This window comes from Dasypus novemcinctus, chromosome 30 (genome assembly GCF_030445035.2).
Source record: "Dasypus novemcinctus isolate mDasNov1 chromosome 30, mDasNov1.1.hap2, whole genome shotgun sequence".
Classification (NCBI taxonomy): Eukaryota; Metazoa; Chordata; class Mammalia; order Cingulata; family Dasypodidae; genus Dasypus; species Dasypus novemcinctus.
This window is the reverse complement of record NC_080702.1, coordinates 35,689,776-35,710,000: the sequence shown is the minus strand read 5'-3', so window position 1 is coordinate 35,710,000 and position 20,225 is coordinate 35,689,776. Positions and strand designations below refer to the sequence as shown.

Below are 20,225 nucleotides of genomic sequence, written 5' to 3'. Positions count from 1 at the left end.
GAGTACACCAAGGTGGAAGGGAAAATGGACGTTAAATGTGTGGAACCAAAGTAAATGGGGGGTAAGAGAGGAGTTTCTTGAGAGTACACAAGGATGGATATAAAACATGTAATATTACACTATAACATATAGGAGATGACAGACTGATAATGTAAACCATAATGTAAAACATAGGATAACTAAAAATGTAAAGAACTGTGTATCCTAAAGTATGCACCACAATGTAAGCACAGATGTCACCTTGTTAGAAAGCTAATGTCTCAGACTCTGTACATCACTTTAAGTAAATATGATATGAATAGGGCGTAAGAGTATCACTGTGGAAGGGAAAAGGTTTTCTGGTGGATGTGTGGGAATGCTGTATATTATATATATACATTGCTGTGGTCTAGGACTCCTGTGAAGAAAAGCTGAATAATTAGGGGGGGGGGGGAAGAAAAAGATAGGATGTGGAATTTTTTCAAGTCAACATTCTTTATCTAAGTTCTTTATCTAACTTTATCCAAGTTCTTTATCTATCCTTTAAGCTCATCGCTATATGCCATTCCCTAGTAAGGGACCATGAAATTATATTGGGCTTCAAATTTCAGGGAGTTCTGGATCACAGAGTGTTTCACCAATGGCAATGGAGGGATACTGGTATGGGGTATCAATGACAGGTGATATATGGCTGACAGGGAGCTGTAAAGAACATATGTCCAGGGTGCATGGTAATGTTTGGATATACTCATAGTGGCAACAATTAAAAACCACAGTAGGGGGGGTACTGGGTTCCTGGCCAATGGTGCTCTGTCGTGGTCCCTAGGGGAGCAGCGACAGTCTCCCAGGTACAGTGGCGGGGACCGGGAGGGAGTGAGGGTTCAACAGTGAGCCCCTGATGCTAATGACTATGCTTGTGAGCTGATAAACCCAAAATAAGAACAAGGCCTAGAACAACTTTGTGCCTGGGAATTTCCTCCTGTCAGCCTTCATGTTACTCAAATGTGGCCAGTCTCGAAGCCAAACTCAGCATGTAAATGCAATGCCTTCCCCCCAGCGTGGGACATGACACCCGGGGATGAGCCTCCCTGGCACCGAGGGACCACTATCAACTACCAACTGATGATGCAACTGGAAAATGACCTTATACAGAAGGTTCAATGCGGATCAGCAGAATATCCATGTCTACATAAAATACCATGACTTTAAAATGCTGTTTGACCTAAAGTAAGGGGGAAATGGAAAGGAGAAATGAGTTTATATGGCTACGAGTTTCTAAAAAAGAGTCTGGAGGCTGGCAGAAGGTTTGCCCTCATGCACAACTGAGTGGAGTCAGAGAGACAGATAAAGCAGATACAACCCCCAGATATTGGTTCCTTTGAGGGCTAAAGAGACCCACGGGAGTTATGGTCATGGCCGATGGGGTTAACTACCAGGTCAGATGGCCCCTCTTTGGAAATGGTGTTTATGTGTGATGAATCTGGACTCAGATGGGATCTCCCTTCATAAGACTTTCATGCCAATGTGCTGGAGGTGCAGTTAATGTTGGGGTTTAAGATATATTTAGGGGATTTGAATCTCTGGACTGACAATGTGATAGCCAGATCCTGAGCCTCAACAGACTCCAGCACCTACAATCTGATTTATTGGACTTACCACACTCAGCTAAGATGTAGTTGAAGAAGGACAACCACCACACCATGGAGCCTAGAGTGATTACAACTGAAAATGGGAGGATTGCATCCAGCATCCAGGTGGAATCTGACCCTCCTCTTGACATAGCGGTGCAATGGACACAACCAATCCAATGTCCACATAGAAGAGGTGGCATGGGAATGGGAAAAGTGGACATAGTGGACGGAGGGTATGGGGAAAGGCAGGAAGAGATGAGAGGTGGAGGCGTCTTTGGGACATGGAGTGGCCCTGGATGGTACTTCAGAGGCAATCACCGGACATTGTAAATCCTCACAGGGCCCACTGGATGGAATGGAGGAGATTATGGGCTATGATGTGAACCTATGTATATGAGGTGCAGAGGTGCCCAAAGACTTACTTACAAAATCCAATGCATGTGTCATGATGATGGGAACGAGTGTTGTTGGGGGGGGGGGGGAGGGGAGGTGGGGGGATGGGGTTGAATGGGACCTCACATATATATTTTTAATGTAATATTATTACAAAGTCAATAAAAAATAAAAAAATTTAAAAAAAAAAGTTACAGCTTATCTGAGATTTAACTTTCCCACGCAAAAGTTTGATTTAACTGCTTCTTCTATCACATTCCAACCATTTTAGTTTTTACCTGCTCCCCCCTTTGTCAAATAAGGAATAGAATTTAGTGCTGAAATGGCACCGACTTAGTTAGCTCCTTCTTGGGCCTCCTTCCACTGCCCATAGGACTGGCCTAAACTGGTCGCCTCCACTGCTGTCCAACCCGGGAGTGGGAGACTGAGGCTGCAGGCCGCCAGGTTACATCAACATTTTTCTTATGTGAAAATTAACCTAATCTTTGTGTTTGTTTTTTTTTTTTGCATTTTATGGCTGACAAAGGTTTAAACTGGGAAATTACCAGGCAAACTGATTCTTAATTCCCTAGCCTAGTAGATAGGTTTAATCTGCTACACCTAGTCTTGTCTTTAAAGCTCTTGCAAAGGAGGCCCTTTCCCAATTGTTTCTATAATCAGATTTCTATGACTTTTTCATTCTGCTTAGTTTAATTTGGGCTTTAAGAATATTTATAAATATAACTGCATATTTAATTTTTAACAATTTGAATAGACTTTTTTAAAGAATTTTTATTTGTTAATTTGATATTATCCTGATGTATGAAGACATACATTGAGCATTTTTTTTAAATGGGCAGACACAAAGAGTTAGACACAAACACAACTCACTGATATTACTTATAATTTGCATTATTTTATATACTGTTTAGCTTAATTAATTAGGGGTCCAGAAATACATATTACTTATATAACTGCATATTTAACCTCAACAATTTGAGCAAATAGGCAGATATAAATAGTTTGAGACAAAAACATAACTTTAATTACTTTGAACTTCTAATCTTTACAAAACAAGTGTGACTGCAAACATTTCAAAGACTTTTGAAACTCTTCTTAATTTGCACTATGACCATGCAGTTTACCACAAGAATTTTCTTTCTTACTTAATGGATTGTAATAACCAACATGTTCTCAATGCCTTAGCACCATTTTGTTTTAGAACTTTATATTTTACTTTGAAATTAGCAGAATTTTGGATAAGCAACAAGATTAATTTTATATATATTTACTGAGGCTATTTGAAGCCTCAGGGAGACAGACTGCTTTCTCTCATGAATTGCCACTCTTAGGAACACTGACTGTTAAGGCAGGAGACTTCTCCCCCTCCACCCCCCTTTTTGATTTTGGAGATAATAAAACTCCAGTGGCCATTTAACCTTATTCTATCAGGCAGCAATTTATTTAGTTTACACTTGAATTCATGAGAGAAAGGGTTACTAATACCAGGAGAGGAGACAGTGATGTCCCAGCTCTTCTCAATTATGAAATAACCATAGGCAAAGGCAAAGGGTGAGGTTAGGCTTGAAGTAACCATAAACAAAGGAAAGGTTAGTGTAGAATTTACACTTAAATAATAGTTTCAGGCTAAATTCACCCAGCTATAATCTCAGTTATTGTCTTTCCACTGTTTTATAATATAAATGCATTTATAAATGATTTTAACTCTTAGTTACAGTTTTTATTAATTTTTTTAAAACCTATTAATTTTATAACACCTTTAAATACCTTTCATTCAACTTATAACATATTAAATGAACTTAACCATTACTTTAATTTTTCCTTTAAAGTAAAAGAATAAATCTCTTGCAGTTAGTATGAAATAAAAGGCTACTTTTCAGGATTTGATTTCTAGAACATAAAATGTTCTTTTAAAAGAGGTAAGACTCTTCTTCAAACACTGAGGAAATGATGAGGTTAAAGCACAAGAAGCTATTGATAAAAGATATTCTTTGTATATTGATTTTATTCAATTTTAATCATAAAAATTTTCCTTCCACAAACCTTCTACACTTTCAGTATTCATTCAGGTTCTGTCCCACACTCTACTCTTTCCAATAATCAATTATTTTATCTTAGGACAAAATCATCTTCTGTTTCCTTAACAATAAAAACACACTCCATATATCCCACATACTAAGTTACCAGGCAAACTTCTTACAACATATAATTGCCATTAATACTAAACAAGTTTGTTAAAGTAATGAACTTTTCTTCACTTTAAATACTTAGTAGCATGTAATACCAGAAACAGTTTTTTGGAAGCAAGTTGGCAGGGGAGACTGGCTGCCGAATATGTTTGTTATAAAATTGCCTTTTATTATTATTATTATTAATTCAGTTTGTTAAATAATGACCTTCTGAAATTAGCCATTTAAATACCTTAATTTAAACAATGCTTTGTAAAACTTTTATAATTATTTATACCCTTAAGACAAATTTTACCTTCACAGAACACATTCTCTTACTTAAAGTTACTATAATACCTTCTAAGAACCTGAGCAGAATGCAAAGGTATTTTGGCTTTGACACCCTAAGGAGGGAACTTTACCGCATTTATTCTGATTCTGCTTTTCACCCTCTTCACTTCCCCCCCTTCCAGGCAGTCAGGGGCACAACAAACAGGAATGCGGCTTATGAATAGAAGGGTGGACTCACTGGAAAGGGGCAAGCCGCTCCCCCCTTTCCAGCTTTCAGCCAAAACGGGCAGACAGAACTTACTCAAATTTGGCAACTCTCCCAGGAACCCAGCCACCTGACTGGGACATTCCCAACAAACTTGGGTGCTTGGCACGGACACAGATGGCCTCAAAGCCCCGGCAAAGGGCCACACCAGAGACAAGACAGCAGAGCATGCACAAACATCTGGACTCCGCAAATATCCAGACTCTTTAATTTGGCCCATAATCATTTCACTCCTTTGCCAATGGCAAGGGAGGGCTCCAGCTCAGCTGTAATTCTACTTTACATAAAGACACAACTCCAACACTAGCAATGAGCTGACACAGACAGAAGCACAAAGGTCACTAATCTGACCCACAAGTTTATATATATTTTCACCATGGCTGCCCCCACAGCCATCACAAACCTCAGAACACTTAACATTCGGTATAAAGCGAATTCATTCACAATTTAGCACCATAACAAAAGATTTCAGCTAGACTTTTCCACTGTTTAAACTTTACACGTTGACCAAGCTCCACCAGAAAAGCCAATCCATTTTCCTGTAACCAAGTTTTGTTTTTCTTAATCTAGACCAATTTCCAGGACATTAGGACTTGAACCTATAAATAGCCCTTTTTACTAAAATCAAGACTCCACTCCTTTAGTGGATATAAGACTAGACAAATCCAAAACACCAGGGCTTTTTCCCGGTTTTTCTCCTTTTCCGAAGCCTAGAGAGAATGGCTTCCCCCCAATTTTCTGGGGCTACTAGGGTTCTCTCGGGAGGTGATCAGCCTCCCCTTCCTAGCAATTAAAGCTAGGGCCTTCCAGACTGTGCTCACCCGGGGAGTCTTACCTTCTTCCATGTTCGGAGTTCTTTTTCGTTCCCAGAATCTTTCTCTTCAGACCTTTCATTGCCCTCCATTTTTGTGAGGAAGATTCTGGTGGAGCCCACATCTTTTCTGGATTAAATTTAATCCAGGGGTGCCCAGATTTGGGGTTCACCCAAGTCCTCCCGGCTTCCTTGGGGATTTGGAAGGGGCAGCAAAATGCTACCGTCTCTGGCCTTCGTTTGTTATCCCACCAGAGTCACCAAAAATGTTGTAGAATTTGAGAGAGGCTCAATTATTTGTTTATAGAGAGGCCAGGACTCAGGAATGATTTTGAGATGGAAAAATGGTTTATTGACGGCCGGCCAGACTCGGGAGCTTTCAGTTTGAATCCCAAGCCCTGAACAAGATTTTCAAATGTCTTTTATACCTCGAGGAAAGGCCAAATGGTCGCTTTGTTTCAGTTCTCAATAGGCTTCAATTAGTATATATATCTTCCACATCTTAGGTAAGCTTTTAGCATGGACTCCAGACATTCTAGATAAGCCTTTAGCATATTTGGTTTGCATTTCCCCTGAATACTTAAAGTTTATAGCCCTTGCATTGTTAAACTGTTTCCTGCTCCCCAAGGGCAGGACTGCAGCCTTTCATCATCCCACACCCACAAGTCACAGATAGTTTAGATTATCTCTGAAGAGACAAACAGCCTGCCAGCCATAGCCCACATCAGTTTACCCTCTCTCCCATTCAGTTCTGTTAGGTTATGGCAAAATATATTATGACCTGTGTCTGTCATTTTAAAGTAATTCAGGAAAATTCCAGAAGTCACAAAAATTCCCCCTTGTTACACCTGTTTTTCCCTCTCCTTGCCCTCAGAAACGCCAGTGGCTACTGCATCCATGTCATTGGTATTCCTTCCATTCTCTCTCTTAGCATACTTTTCTCCCTCTTTCTGGCTAGTGGTCCTATACTCCAGGGAAGGGAAACTAGCAGGTATGGTCCCTATTAACTAGTACTTAAGGCAAGAGCCTCTTACTAACTAATTGCAGAAAAGGGGCATATTTATGGAGCCAGTAACTTCAGGGGAGTCTGCCTGAGAGTACAGTATTCCTGATGATAACAGAAGTATCAACTTTCTAAGATGGCTTATTTCTTCAGTGTTTTCTATACTTCCAATTATTTGAAAGGCATAACTCTAACTTCCTCAATATGATGAGTATGCAGGCTAACTATATTTTTTTTCTCAAAATTAAAAAAAAAAGATTTCTATTTTTTAGGAGATTTCTCCTTAAGGAAAATAAATCATACAGGTGGAGATTTCTGCTTGAAGAAAATAAGCCACACAGGTAAACTTTTTGGTAAATGAACTGATTACAAAAGGACATTCATGTAGGATAGGAATCGGGGAAATTATCATCAAATTTTGGGAGTGGGAACATCAATGACACTATTTCCAGGGGATAAATATAAACCTCTGGTGCATGTGTAACTTGGAAAACCATGATTCATAATATATTTTCACATGGGAAAAAATCTCTTGTTTATTTGATTAAATAAAAATAAACTGCATAGGAACAATTTGCAAGTCCAAAGAGACATCCACATTATATTAAAGCCTCTGTGGCAGGTAAAACATCTCCTTGCCAACTTCTCCTGCCTGCTCTGTGGAACACAGTGATTCATTCAGAAGCCTGTTTTGATGTGGGGGCATTTTCAGGACTGGGAGCTGTCCTGGGTGGTGCTGCAGAGATATTTACCAGGCATTGTATGTCTTCCCATGGCTCACTGGGTGGACTGGGGAAGACTGTAAACTATAATGTGGACCATTGACCATGTGATGCAACAGAGCTCAGAGATGTATTCAACAAGTGCAATCAATGTCCCGTGATGATGGAGGAGGTTGTTGTTATGGGAGGGGTGGGGTGAGGGGGATGTGGGGTATATGGGGACCTCATATTTTTTTAATGTAATATTAAAAAAATAAAAACAAAAAAAAGAAGCCTGTTTACAAGCACAGGAGTTTTTTTTTTTTTTAACACATTTCCATTGGTTCTTCACCTGCTTGCAGCCTGTCAAATCTGCAGGCTGCGGTGTAAAATATAAGGCTTCAAAATAAAAGCGAAAAGGAAGTAAAAGGAAAGCTCACTCATCCCCCCAAAAATCTACTTTTTCCTAAAGGTGATGGAAATACTTTCTTCAATACCCTCACTTATCAACCAAATTGTTGGGACCCATATTGCATCTGCATTACCTGTTTTAAAAAGGGTAGGAGAGAGCTAACACCCCAGATGGCCTTATACCATGGTTTCAGTGCCCAGAGGAGTCATTCTGGTGGTGCATATTCATCACATTATACCTGCCTTGGACATATTAAAAGCCAAAATGTTTAACTTAATCATTCCATATTGTTTGCAGTAACCTCTAAAGACAGTGCCTAAGAAAGATTTTGAAGGACTGGTTTATGTGAAAATTTATTTTCCTGGTAACCATAATTCAAGGAATGTGGAGTGAGATGGGTCTTTTATTTGCACTGGAGATACTTCCAGACAGAATGATAAGCTGAAGATTTTTAATTCTCAGATTATGATGCAATCAAACCACGGAAATTTTATAAGCCTGCATGAATGAAATATCCTTCTATGAATATTGCAGTTTTGATGTGGATATGACTTAAAAGCAGAGCCTGAACCTGTGGGCTAATAAATTACAAACAAAAAGACTGAATTCAAAGGTTTCCCAAGTGAATACAATTATTTTTTCCCAAAACATTGCTCCCAGCTCAGAACAATCATAAATCCCAAACGGCATTCTGATTTGCCAGTTGTAGTGACGGTCCTTGGATGAAGAAATGGATGAAGCATTCACCTTAGTCTGTCTCACAAAGAACAAAGTAGGTCTACATAAAAACCTACAATTATGGCCTACTATCTGGGTTAAATAGTTAAGAAGACATAGTTGTAAATGGGGAAAGCATGCATATTGCCTTTTATGATCTATAAATGTGTACTGTTATTATAGGAAGTACCAAGAGAAATTTCCTGGAAATTTCCTTTACCTATGAAAAAAATTTTTAAATGGCAATGTTAAATTCCTGGAAGAATCACAGAAATTATTGAGACCATCAATTTTTGAAGAATCAGGGATTGTTACGTCGAGAACAATTTCACTTATCGTATCATTGGAAATGAGCAGAAGAAAGGACCAAATTGGAGTTGGAATGTGATTATTGTAAACCAAATCAGATGATGTCTCCATTTCAGGATGTGACATCTTTCTGGAGTGAATGAATGAAAACTCCGGAAGCTGCTCCCCAGCCTGTGGAGTAAGATTATTTTTCACAAAAATCATACAATACAATGAGTTGCTTTCATCTGGCAGTGACTGCAGTACACCTTCATCCCTCCAGAACCTGCAATAATTATATATGTATGGAAGTATGTTTGCTAAATATTTTACTGCTGAATGTCCAAACAGCAGTTTCTACCTTCAATACTGATTCCAGGGAAAACAATGAGAGATCTCAGGATGTAAAATAATTCTGAATAAACAGGTCTCCTTGATATGTAAATATTTAAAAAAATTGAATTCTGAAAATTGAATAACAAATTATCTCTCTAGTCACTTACAAAGTTTCTATATTTATATCTCCCAGTGTTTAATCACTGTGTTATGAACATTTTTCTAAACTTGACACAAAGTGTTCTTTTACAGAGAGAATGCTTCTCAGGTTTTTTAAGCCCTGCTTTATGTCCTTGTTCCTAAGACTGTAGATAAAAGTGTTCAACATGGGAGTGACCACCATGTACATCACTGAGGCTACTGCAATTGCCCTTAAGTTTTGGGTAGCAGCAGAGCTAAGATAAACTCCAAGCCCTGTGCTATAAAACAAGGTAACTACCGAGAGGTGAGACCCACAAGTTGATAAAGCTTTATACTTGCCCTCCATTGTTGAAATTCTCAAAATGGAGGATGCAATCTTAGAATAAGAGAAAAGGATTCCAATGAGTGGAATAACACTGAGAAGTCCAGTTTCAAAATACAGCACTAGGTCATTGAGGAAAGTGTCAGAACAAGCCAGTTGGATCACCTGGTTAAGTTCACAGAAAAACTGCGGCATTTCCAACTCTGTACAAAAAGACAATCGCAAAACCATTAAGTCATGCAAAAGGGAGACACAAACACTCAATAACCAGGATGTCAGCAGCAGGAGGCCACAGACCTGGGGTTTCATGATGACTGTACTGCAGAGGGTGACAGATGGCCACAAAGCGGTCATAAGCCATTGCAGTCAAGAGGGAGATTTCTAATTGCCCAAAAAGTATGAAAAAAAACATCTGGCTGAGGCAGTTTTCATAAGTTATAGTCTTGGTCTTTGTCTGGATGTTCAGCAGCATCTTTGGGACAGTGGTGGAGGTGAAACAGATATCTGTAAAAGACAAGTTGGAGAGGAAGAAGTACATGGGTGTGTGAAGGTGGGAGTCAGTGATGATGGACAAGATGATGAGCAGGTTCCCAAATACGATGACCAGGTACATGGACAGGAACAGTCCAAAGATGAGAAGTTGCAATTCAGTATCCTCTGAGAGACCAAGGAGGACAAATTCTAAAACATTTGTTTGGTTTTCCATGTACCTGATGAAAGTACTAGAAAAGAGACCAGAACAATGAGAATATAACCACAAACAATGACACACAAATTATCATAAATTCTATGGCTCGTATATACATTAAATTCACGATTTCCTCATATATATATATATATATATAGAGAGAGAGAGAGAGAGAGAGAGAGAGAGATCTAGTGTGCTTTAATGGAAAATGTCAGAGAAAACAAATGTTCCTACTTCTCCTTAATAATTTTGGGGAATCGCTCTCCTTGTCCATAATTGGAAATATATACTCATGGCAATAATTTCCACTACAAATTCTCTTAAAATTTATTTTATTAAGCATATATTTTAACCACTAATTTTGTACCCTTTGATGAAAAAGGTTGAAGTAATGTTTATTAGTAATGGTAGCACCACATTTAAATGAAATTAATATTACCACATTTTACAGAAAAATGTGTTTAATATCAATCATACTTTTATAAGTCAAATGTAATATATAAAATTTCTGAAATAAAACATACAAGAAAATCTAGGGACCAGGGTTTGGAGATGAGAGTTTTGATCTAATAGCCAAATCATGAAAAAGAGAGAAGAAAATGTATAACTTTGGCTTTATTGAAATATAAAACTGCTACTCTCTGAAAGAATTGATAAGGGAATGAAAAGAAAATCAATAGGATTGGGGAAAATATTTAAAGAACACATGTCTGATAAATGCTTTGTATTCAAAGATATAAATACCTCTTTACACCCAACAATAAGAAAGCAAATACACAATTTAAAATTTGGCAAAATTACTGAACAGAATCCTCACCAAGAACATATACTGTTGGCACATAAGCATAAACAAAGAGAGGTCAACAACATTGGCATTAGGAAATTTCAAATTTGAAACCACAATGATATTTCACCACATGCTTATTAGGATAGTTAAAAACCTGAGCACTAAAAATAACAATTGCTGGTAAGGATGTGGCACAATATAGGCTCTTGTTCATTATTGAGAATACAAAATGGTAGAAGCAGAAGACAGTTTAGCTGTTTCTTGCAATACTAAGTATCATCTTCCCACACAATTCTACAATTGTGACCTTAGGTACATATGTAGCTTATATGAAAACTTAAGTCCACACAAACACCCATGGATGGATATTTCTAGCAGGTATATTTATATTCTCCAAAATCTGTAAGCAGCCAAAAAGTCATTCCATGGGTGAATAAACACTGTGCTATACCTATACGAAGCAATATACTCTGAGTTCAAAAAGAAATGTTCCATCTATCCACAAAAGGGAGGATGAATCTCAAATGACTGCTGCAAATTGAAATAAATGAAGGTAAAAACAGTACATAGATATGATATAAACCAATATACAAATTCCTATCTTGATAAGACAAAATAACACTGACTAATCAATGATCACTTGTTGACAGGGTTTAATGAGTGGGGAGATGTAATGAATACATGAAGCACAGGTGATTTTTTTCAGAGCAGTGAAAGTATTCTGTATAATACTGTAATTGTAGACACATGACATTATGCATTTGTAACACAAAGAATGAAAATTGATGAATGCAAATTAAAAATTCATTTAGAAGGTTAAGGGAATCCCAGGATGGATGCAAAATATTCAAAACCATCTGACTGTATTACAATATATGACATGTCCTCTCTTTAGGGGATGTGAGAAAGCTGCTGAAAGAAGTAATACCGTATATGAATAGCATATGAAAATGGAAGTCAAAGCACACTGTACATAAGCCCTGTACTCTACTTTGTGAACTTATATCCCACCGGAGTATGGGTTAACAATTCTTTTATTTCTGTGTCTGTGTCAATCAAAAAGCAAATGGGTTGCAGATGAGGTAATATGCTTCCAAATGTGGAGTGGAAGTTTACAGATAAGCAAAGAAGGGAAGCTAGACTTTTCTCTGTGATAATGATTTAGAGGTAGATACATCAGTATGAATGCACGTGTAGATCAATATAGATAGAGAGAATTGCATGTAGAAATATGTATTCATATGTGTAAATGCACACATATTTCCTTAGTCTTTCAGCAGAGAACGCCTAGATTTCCCAGAAATAAAGAGCAAAATTTATTATTTGACTATAGACTTACTATTATTATAACAATGGAAGAACTCTTATTATTGATTGATGTAAAGGCAGTGGCTGCCAGAGGTTCTGAGGGATGCCAGAGGGAAGAATAGTTATAATATAGGGGTATTTTCAGGACATTAGATTTGTTGTGCATGACATTGTAGTGACAGATACAGACCATTATATGTTTTGTCATAACTTACAAAATTCTGCGGGACAAAGTATGAACTAAAATGGAAGCTGTAGTCCATGGTTAGTAGCAATGCTTCAGTATGTGTTCATCAATTTTAGTAAACATACCACAATAATGAAAGATGTTGTAAATGTAGACAATTGTGGGAGGGGGAGGGAGTGATAATATGAGAATCTCTTTTACTTTTTCAGTAACATTTACGTAACCTAAAGCTTCTTTAATATAATTTTAAAAACATATTAAATAAACAGAGGAGCAGAACTTTGGCCCATACCCTGGTTTTAATGCACCATTTTCATGTATGAGGTGCCATGGAGAAATGACTGATTCTAGTACTGGGGAAAGAAATATACAAGAAGAGCCTGGAGCATCTTATAGTACCAGAAAGGAAGTAGGTGCGAAAATAAAACTCTCAGTGATGGAGTACATCAGAGAGACACAGGGCATACTTGAAAGAGCTCCCATGGAAAAAAAAATGGAAAAAATTGAATGGAATAAATAAAATAGTATTACTGCTCACCCAAAGTATCAAATACATGTCACGAATCCATCCTGATACTAATAAATTATTGCCAAAATAAATAAAAAGAGACAAAGCTCTTATGGGGAAATATTCCAATAATTTATGCAGATATTGCTCTCTCAAGGAGGTGGAGCATACCTCCCACTCCTCAACTTCATCTAGTGATGTCTTACCAAAGGTGATATCTGGAAAGGCAGAGACATTAGGACCTTTACTCTGGGGGAACTCATGTCACTGTTGATCACAGTCAACATCAACAGTGATGCCTGACATTAATAGGATGCATCCTGGATATGATGTGATGAAAATTGCACTTCACAACTGGTGCCTTCATCCAAACACACATATCCTGATGTGGGCTATGGATGGAAGGCTTTGTCTCTTCAGAGATAACCTAAGCTGAAGGCTTTGGGTGTGGAACGGTAAGAGACTGCAGTCCTGCCCTTAGGGACAATGGCAACAGGCTCCAGTCCCAGGAAACAGTTTAACAATGCAAGGGCTATAAACTTTAAGTATTTAGGGGAAATGCAAAAAGTAAATATGCTAAAAGCTTATCTACAATATCTGGAGTCCATGCTAAAAGCTTACCTAAGATGTGGAAGATATATATGCTAATTGAAGCCTATTGAGAACTGAAACAAAGGGACCATTTGGCCTTTCCTCTCTGTATAAAAGATGTTTGAAAATCTTGTTCAGGGCTCGGGATTCAAACAGAAGTTCCCAAGTCTGGCCGGGCAACAATAAACCATTTTTCCTTCTCAAAATCTTTCCTGAGTCCTGGCCTCTCTATACTCAAATAATTGAACTTCTCTCAAATTCTACAACATTTTTGGTGACCCTGGTGGGACAACAAAGGAAGGCCAGAGATGGTAGCATTTTGCTGCCCCTTCCAAATCCCCAAGGAAGCCGGGAGGACTCGGGTGAACCACAAATCTGGGCGCCCCTGGATTAAATTTAATCCAGAAAAGATGTGGGCTCCACCAGAATCTTCCCAACAAAAATCGAGGGCAATGGAAGGTCTGAAGAGAAAGATTCTGGGAACGAAAAAGAACTCTGAACTTGGAAGAAGGTAAGACTCCATGGGTGAGCACAGTCTGGAAGGCCCTAGCTTTAATTGCTAGGAAGGGGAGGCTGATCACCTCCTGAGAGAACACTAGTAGCCCCAGAAGGCTGGGGGGAAGCTGTTCTCTCTAGGCTTGGGAAAAGGAGAAAAATCGGGGAAAAGCCCTGGTGTTTTGGGTTTGTCTAAATGCATGTTAGAATCTGGTACTGGTCTTATATCCACTAAAGGAGTGGAGTCTCAATTTTAATAGGAAGGGCTATTTATAGGTTCAAGTCCTAATGTCCTGGAAATTGGTCTAGATTAAGGAAAACAAAACTTGGTTACAGGAAAATGGATCGGCTTTTCTGGTGGAGCTTGGTCTGGGTGTAAAGTTTAAACAGTGGAAAAGTCTAGCTGAAATCTTTTGTTATGATGCTAATTTGTGAATGAATTCGCTTCATACCAAATGTTAAGTGTTCTGAGGTTTGTGATGGCTGTGGGGGCAGCCATGGTGAAAATAAATATATAAACTTGTGGGTCAGATTAGTGACCTTTGTGCTTCTGTCTGTGTCAGCTCAGTGCTAGTGTTGGAGTTGTGCCCTTATGTAAAGTAGAATTACAGCTGAGCTGGAGCCCTCCCTTGCCATTGGCAAGGGGGTGAAATGATTCTGGGGCAAAAGCTGAGGAGTCTGGATATTTGCAGAGTCTAGATGTTTGTGCATGCTCTGCTGTCTTGTCTCTGGTGTGGCCCTTTGCCGGGGCTTGGAGGCCATCTGTGTCCGTGCCAAGCACCCAAGTTTGTTGGGAATGTCCCAGTCAGGGTGGCTGGGTTCCTGGGAGAGTTGCCAAATTTGAGTAGGTTCTGTCTGCCCATTTTGGCTGAAAGCTGGAAAGGGGAGAGTGGCTTGCCCCTTTCCAGTGAGTCCACCCTTCTATTCATAAGCCGCATTCCTGTTTGTTGTGCACCCGACTGCCTGGAAGTGGGGGAAGTGAAGGGGGTGAAAAGCAGAATCAGAATAAATGCAGTAAATTTCCCTCCTTAGGGTGTCAAAGCCAAAATACCTTTGCTTTCTGCCCAGGTTCTTAGAAGGTATTGTAGTAACTTTAAGTAAGAGAATGTGTTCTGTGAAGGTAAAATTTGTCTTAAGGGTATAAATAATTATCAAAGTTTTACAAAACATTGTTTAAATTAAGGTATTTAAATGGCTAATTTCAGAAAGTCATTATTTAACAAAACTGAATTGATAATAATAATAATATAAGGCAATTTTTTAACAAACTTATTCCGCAGGCAATCTCCCCTGCCAACTTGCTTCCAAAAAAACTGTTTCTGGTATTACATGCTACTAAGTATTTAAAGTGAAGAAAAGTTCATTATTTTAAAAAGCTTGTTTAGTATTAATGGCAATTATATGTTGTAAGAAGTTTGCCTGGTAACTTAGTATGTGGGATATATGGAGTGTGTTTTTATTGTTAAGGAAACAGAAGATGATTTTGTCCTAAGATAAAATAATTGATTATTGGAAAGAGTAGAGTGTGGGACAGAACCTGAATGAATACTGAAAGTGTAGAAGGTTTGTGGAAGGAAAATTTTTATGATTAAAATAGAATCAAATCAATATACAAAGAATATCTTTTATCAATAGCTTCTTGTGCTTTAACCTCATGATTTCCTCAGTGTTTAAAAAAGTCTTACCTCTTTTAAAAGAACATTTATGTTCTAGAAATCAAATCCTGAAAAGTAGCTTTTTATTTGAAACTAACTGCAAGAGATTTATTCTTTTACTTTAAAAGAAAAATTAAAGTAATGGTTAAGTTCATTTAATATGTTATAAGTTAAATGAAAAGTATTTAAAAGTGTTATAAAAATAATAAGTTTAAAAAATTAATAAAAACTGTAACTAAGAGTTAAAATCATTTATAAATGCATTTATATTATAAAACAGTGGAAAAACAATAACTGAGATTATAGCTGGGTGAATTTAGCCTGAAACTATTATTTAAGTGTAAATTCTACACTAACCTTTCCTTTGTTTATGGTTACTTCAAGCCTAACCTCACCCTTTGCCTTTGCCTATGGTTATTTCATAATTGAGAAGAGCTGGGACATCACTGTCTCCTCTCCTGGTATTAGTAACCCTTTCTCTCATGAATTCAAGTGTAAACTAAATAAATTGCTGCCTGATAGAATAAGGTTAAATGGCCACTGGAGTTTTATTATCTCCAAAATCAAAAAGGGGGGTGGAGGGGGAGAAGTCTCCTGCCTTAACAGTCAGTGTTCCTAAGAGTGGCAATTCATGAGAGAAAGCAGTCTGTCTCCCTGAGGCTTCAAATAGCCTCAGTAAATATATATAAAATTAATCTTGTTGCTTATCCAAAATTCTGCTAATTTCAAAGTAAAATATAAAGTTCTAAAACAAAATGGTGCTAAGGCATTGAGAACATGTTGGTTATTACAATCCATTAAGTAAGAAAGAAAATTCTTGTGGTAAACTGCATGGTCATAGTGCAAATTAAGAAGAGTTTCAAAAGTCTTTGAAATGTTTGCAGTCACACTTGTTTTGTAAAGATTAGAAGTTCAAAGTAATTAAAGTTATGTTTTTGTCTCAAACTATTTATATCTGCCTATTTGCTCAAATTGTTGAGGTTAAATATGCAGTTATATAAGTAATATGTATTTCTGGACCCCTAATTAATTAAGCTAAACAGTATATAAAATAATGCAAATTATAAGTAATATCAGTGAGTTGTGTTTGTGTCTAACTCTTTGTGTCTGCCCATTTAAAAAAAATGCTCAATGTATGTCTTCATACATCAGGATAATATCAAATTAACAAATAAAAATTCTTTAAAAAAGTCTATTCAAATTGTTAAAAATTAAATATGCAGTTATATTTATAAATATTCTTAAAGCCCAAATTAAACTAAGCAGAATGAAAAAGTCATAGAAATCTGATTATAGAAACAATTGGGAAAGGGCCTCCTTTGCAAGAGCTTTAAAGGCAAGACTAGGTGTAGCAGATTAAACCTATCTACTAGGCTAGGGAATTAAGAATCAGTTTGCCTGGTAATTTCCCAGTTTAAACCTTTGTCAGCCATAAAATGCAAAAAAAAAAAAACACAAAGATTAGGTTAATTTTCACATAAGAAAAATGTTGATGTAACCTGGCGGCCTGCAGCCTCAGTCTCCCACTCCCGGGTTGGACAGCAGTGGAGGCGACCAGTTTAGGCCAGTCCTATGGGCAGTGGAAGGATGCCCAAGAAGGAGCTAACTAAGTCGGTGCTATTTCAGCACTAAATTCTGTTCCTTATTTGACAAAGGGGAGCAGGTAAAAACTAAAATGTTTGGAATGTGATAGAAGAAGCAGTTAAATCAAACTTTTGCGTGGGAAAGTTAAATCTCAGATAAGCTGTAACTTCTGAAGTATCCAATCTATGGAAAAACAGAGGAAGAGCTTGCATGCTAGGCTTAGGGGTATAAATTGTGTCATTTTTCTTTGTTCATGGCACCAGCCATATCTGGCTCTGCACCCTTCTTGCAAGATTGAGAATAAATTATTTTCTTCTCCACAATCTGGTGAGCCTTATTTTCTTCCAGAAGATTTCTTTCCAACAAAATAAAGGTAATTAGTGGCTCTATTAACAAATTTCCATAAGTAAAGGAAAGTCCATAAAAACTATGGAAAGATCTTTCCTGGGTTATGATTTAAAAAAATTAAGTAATTGTGTAATATGTTTTAAAACCTGGTAGTCAGTATGCATGTGTTTTAAAACCTGGTAGTCAGTATGCTTTTAAATTAATAATTTTCATAACTTAAAGAAAAGAAGTTTTTAGCTTCCTTTAAAGGAAAAAGAGAACATTCCTTGCATAAACTATTATGGTTTCAATTTTATTTAACTTGAGTGTAATCTCCCATAGTTAATTTATAAACTAAATTAACTTATGTACAAAATCTTTAGAGTAATGAAAATTGTAAGTACACATTAGTGAAATTAGGCTAAAGGCAAAAGATTGTAGATATGCTCTCTTAAATAAAGAGTGAATTTCTTTCATTGGTAATTGTAATTTTGATGTGGACTATGGGTGGAAGGCTGTCTCTTCAGAGATAACCCAAGCTGTTTGACTTGTGGGTGTGGAACTATAAGAGGCTGCAGTCCTGCCCTTAGGGACAATGGCTACTGCTCCAGTCCCAGGAAACAGTTTAACAATGCAAGGGCTATAAACTTTAAGTATTAAAGGGAAATGCAAAAACCAAATACTCTAAAAGCTTATCTAAAATGTCTGGAGTCCATGCTAAAAGCTTACCTAAGATGTGGAAGATATATATGCTAATTGAAGCTTATTGAACTGAAACAAAGCGACCATTTGGCCTTTCCTCACAGTATAAAAGACATTTAAAAATCTTGTTCAGGGCTCGGGATTCAAACAGAAAGCTCCCGAGTCCGGCCGGCTGTCAATAAACCATTTTTCCTTCTCAAAATCATTCCTGAGTCCTGGCCTCTCTATACTCAAGTAATTGAACTTCTCTCAAATTCTACAACAATTTAGTAAGTTTATTTAAACATAAGGTGGCTAGTCAATGTGGTTATAGTCAATTATAAAGAGTTTGTAAAACATCTTCCAAACTGAAAATATTTAAATAGTTCTAGTTGTAGAAGTCATTGTTAACTAAAAAAAACTTAGATTGGTACTGGTAGCAGAAATAACTTCATGATAATAAACCTGTCTGACGGCCACTGCAAAGTACACATTTAAGTAAATGGTAATAAAAAGTTGTCTTGATTTTATTGGAAATATTCTGTTTTCATTCTAACAATGAAAAATAATATTTTTCCTCTATTACTAAAGTAAAGTACCTACTGTTATCTTCATAGTAAAATTGTGTAAGTAAACAGTCATTTGATATATGTGTTGCATTAAGTTGGTTAAAATATATATAAAAACAAGGAATAAACTTTAACATTGTCAAACTCTTGTGCATTCAAACCAGGCCTTGAATACATTACAGGTGGCCTCTCCATGTGAGTTATTGGCTAGGCTGGTCACTGACCCCTCAATTAAAATATGTGCTATATCAGTCTCTGGTTCTGCTCCTGAAGTCGATAGAAACTATATTGCAGTTTCAAGCTCCTGCAGCAGCCAATAATGACTCGGTACAGCCAAGTGTACAATGGATATCGCCTCCAGACTGGCACTGTTCCATAGTGCCAGAGAGCACTATGCACCAGGCTAGTAGAATACTGGAAAATCACTCTAAGATGAAGGATGCTGCAACTTGCTCACTGCATTGAAGAACATGCTAAGTGGAGCCATGATACCAGGATACTGTAAGTGAAACTTAAACACAATTGGCATTATGGCCTGCTCTCATGGAGAGATAACATGTAAGGTATTACAAACCTGAAACTCAAAACTAATAATTGCAACTCTGAATCCTTATGCATTAAGTAATACATTAGTTAATATTAAGTGCTGTACTTTTATCCTGCACTAAATATATGCCTAATAATTGTAATGTTAACTTTTCTATTTTGGATCAAGTACAGAAGTATATTAGACATGTTAAATTCCTGGTAAAATCATTTTCTAAACAGTTAATAACATGTCTATAGAATAAGGTGGCAGTCTCAGCCAGTCTCAGTCAACTTCTATATTCTGCTCTACTCTGCTGTGTAGCAAAAGTGAGGCTTGCTTGCTGATGGTGAGTCACCTATTGAACAAGTCAAAATTGCTAGAAATTGTACAATGAAAACCAAGGTGTAAAAATCTTTATTCTGTAGTTCTGATCACTCCCACAGGTGAAAACTAAGAGTATTTCCAAATTAGTGTTCTAATCCTGAGTGAAGTCAGTTGCCCAAGGAGTGCCAGTTCACCAGGAGCATCTGACAGAGCGAATGAGTGTCAATCATTGAATAGCTTGAAATGTGTCTTCAGACAAAGCTAAGTGTCTGTTGCAATTTATCTCTAAAGATGGATAACTTAAAAAAGAATATATATGCTTTTCCCACCATCTTTTAAGGAGTGCCATCTTCATAGGCATCTAACCTTGTCTACCTCTGTAATCCAATGTGTCCTCTTTTAAAAATGGGTATTCCAAATTTTTAATTAAGTTTGTTTCTTTCAGAGTGAACATCTTATTAACCATATGAAAACTTCATCCAACTTCGTACAGAATGCCAGATCCATCTTCCTCCAGTTAGAATAAATTAAGAG

The 20,225-nt window shown here is 37.3% G+C and overlaps 1 pseudogene; it reads right to left on the bottom strand.

Moving 5' to 3' along the window:
* Positions 1 to 9,203: 9,203 nt before the first annotated feature.
* Positions 9,204 to 20,225, bottom strand: part of LOC101439535 (olfactory receptor 7A17-like) — a 53,612-nt pseudogene continuing 42,590 nt past the window's right edge.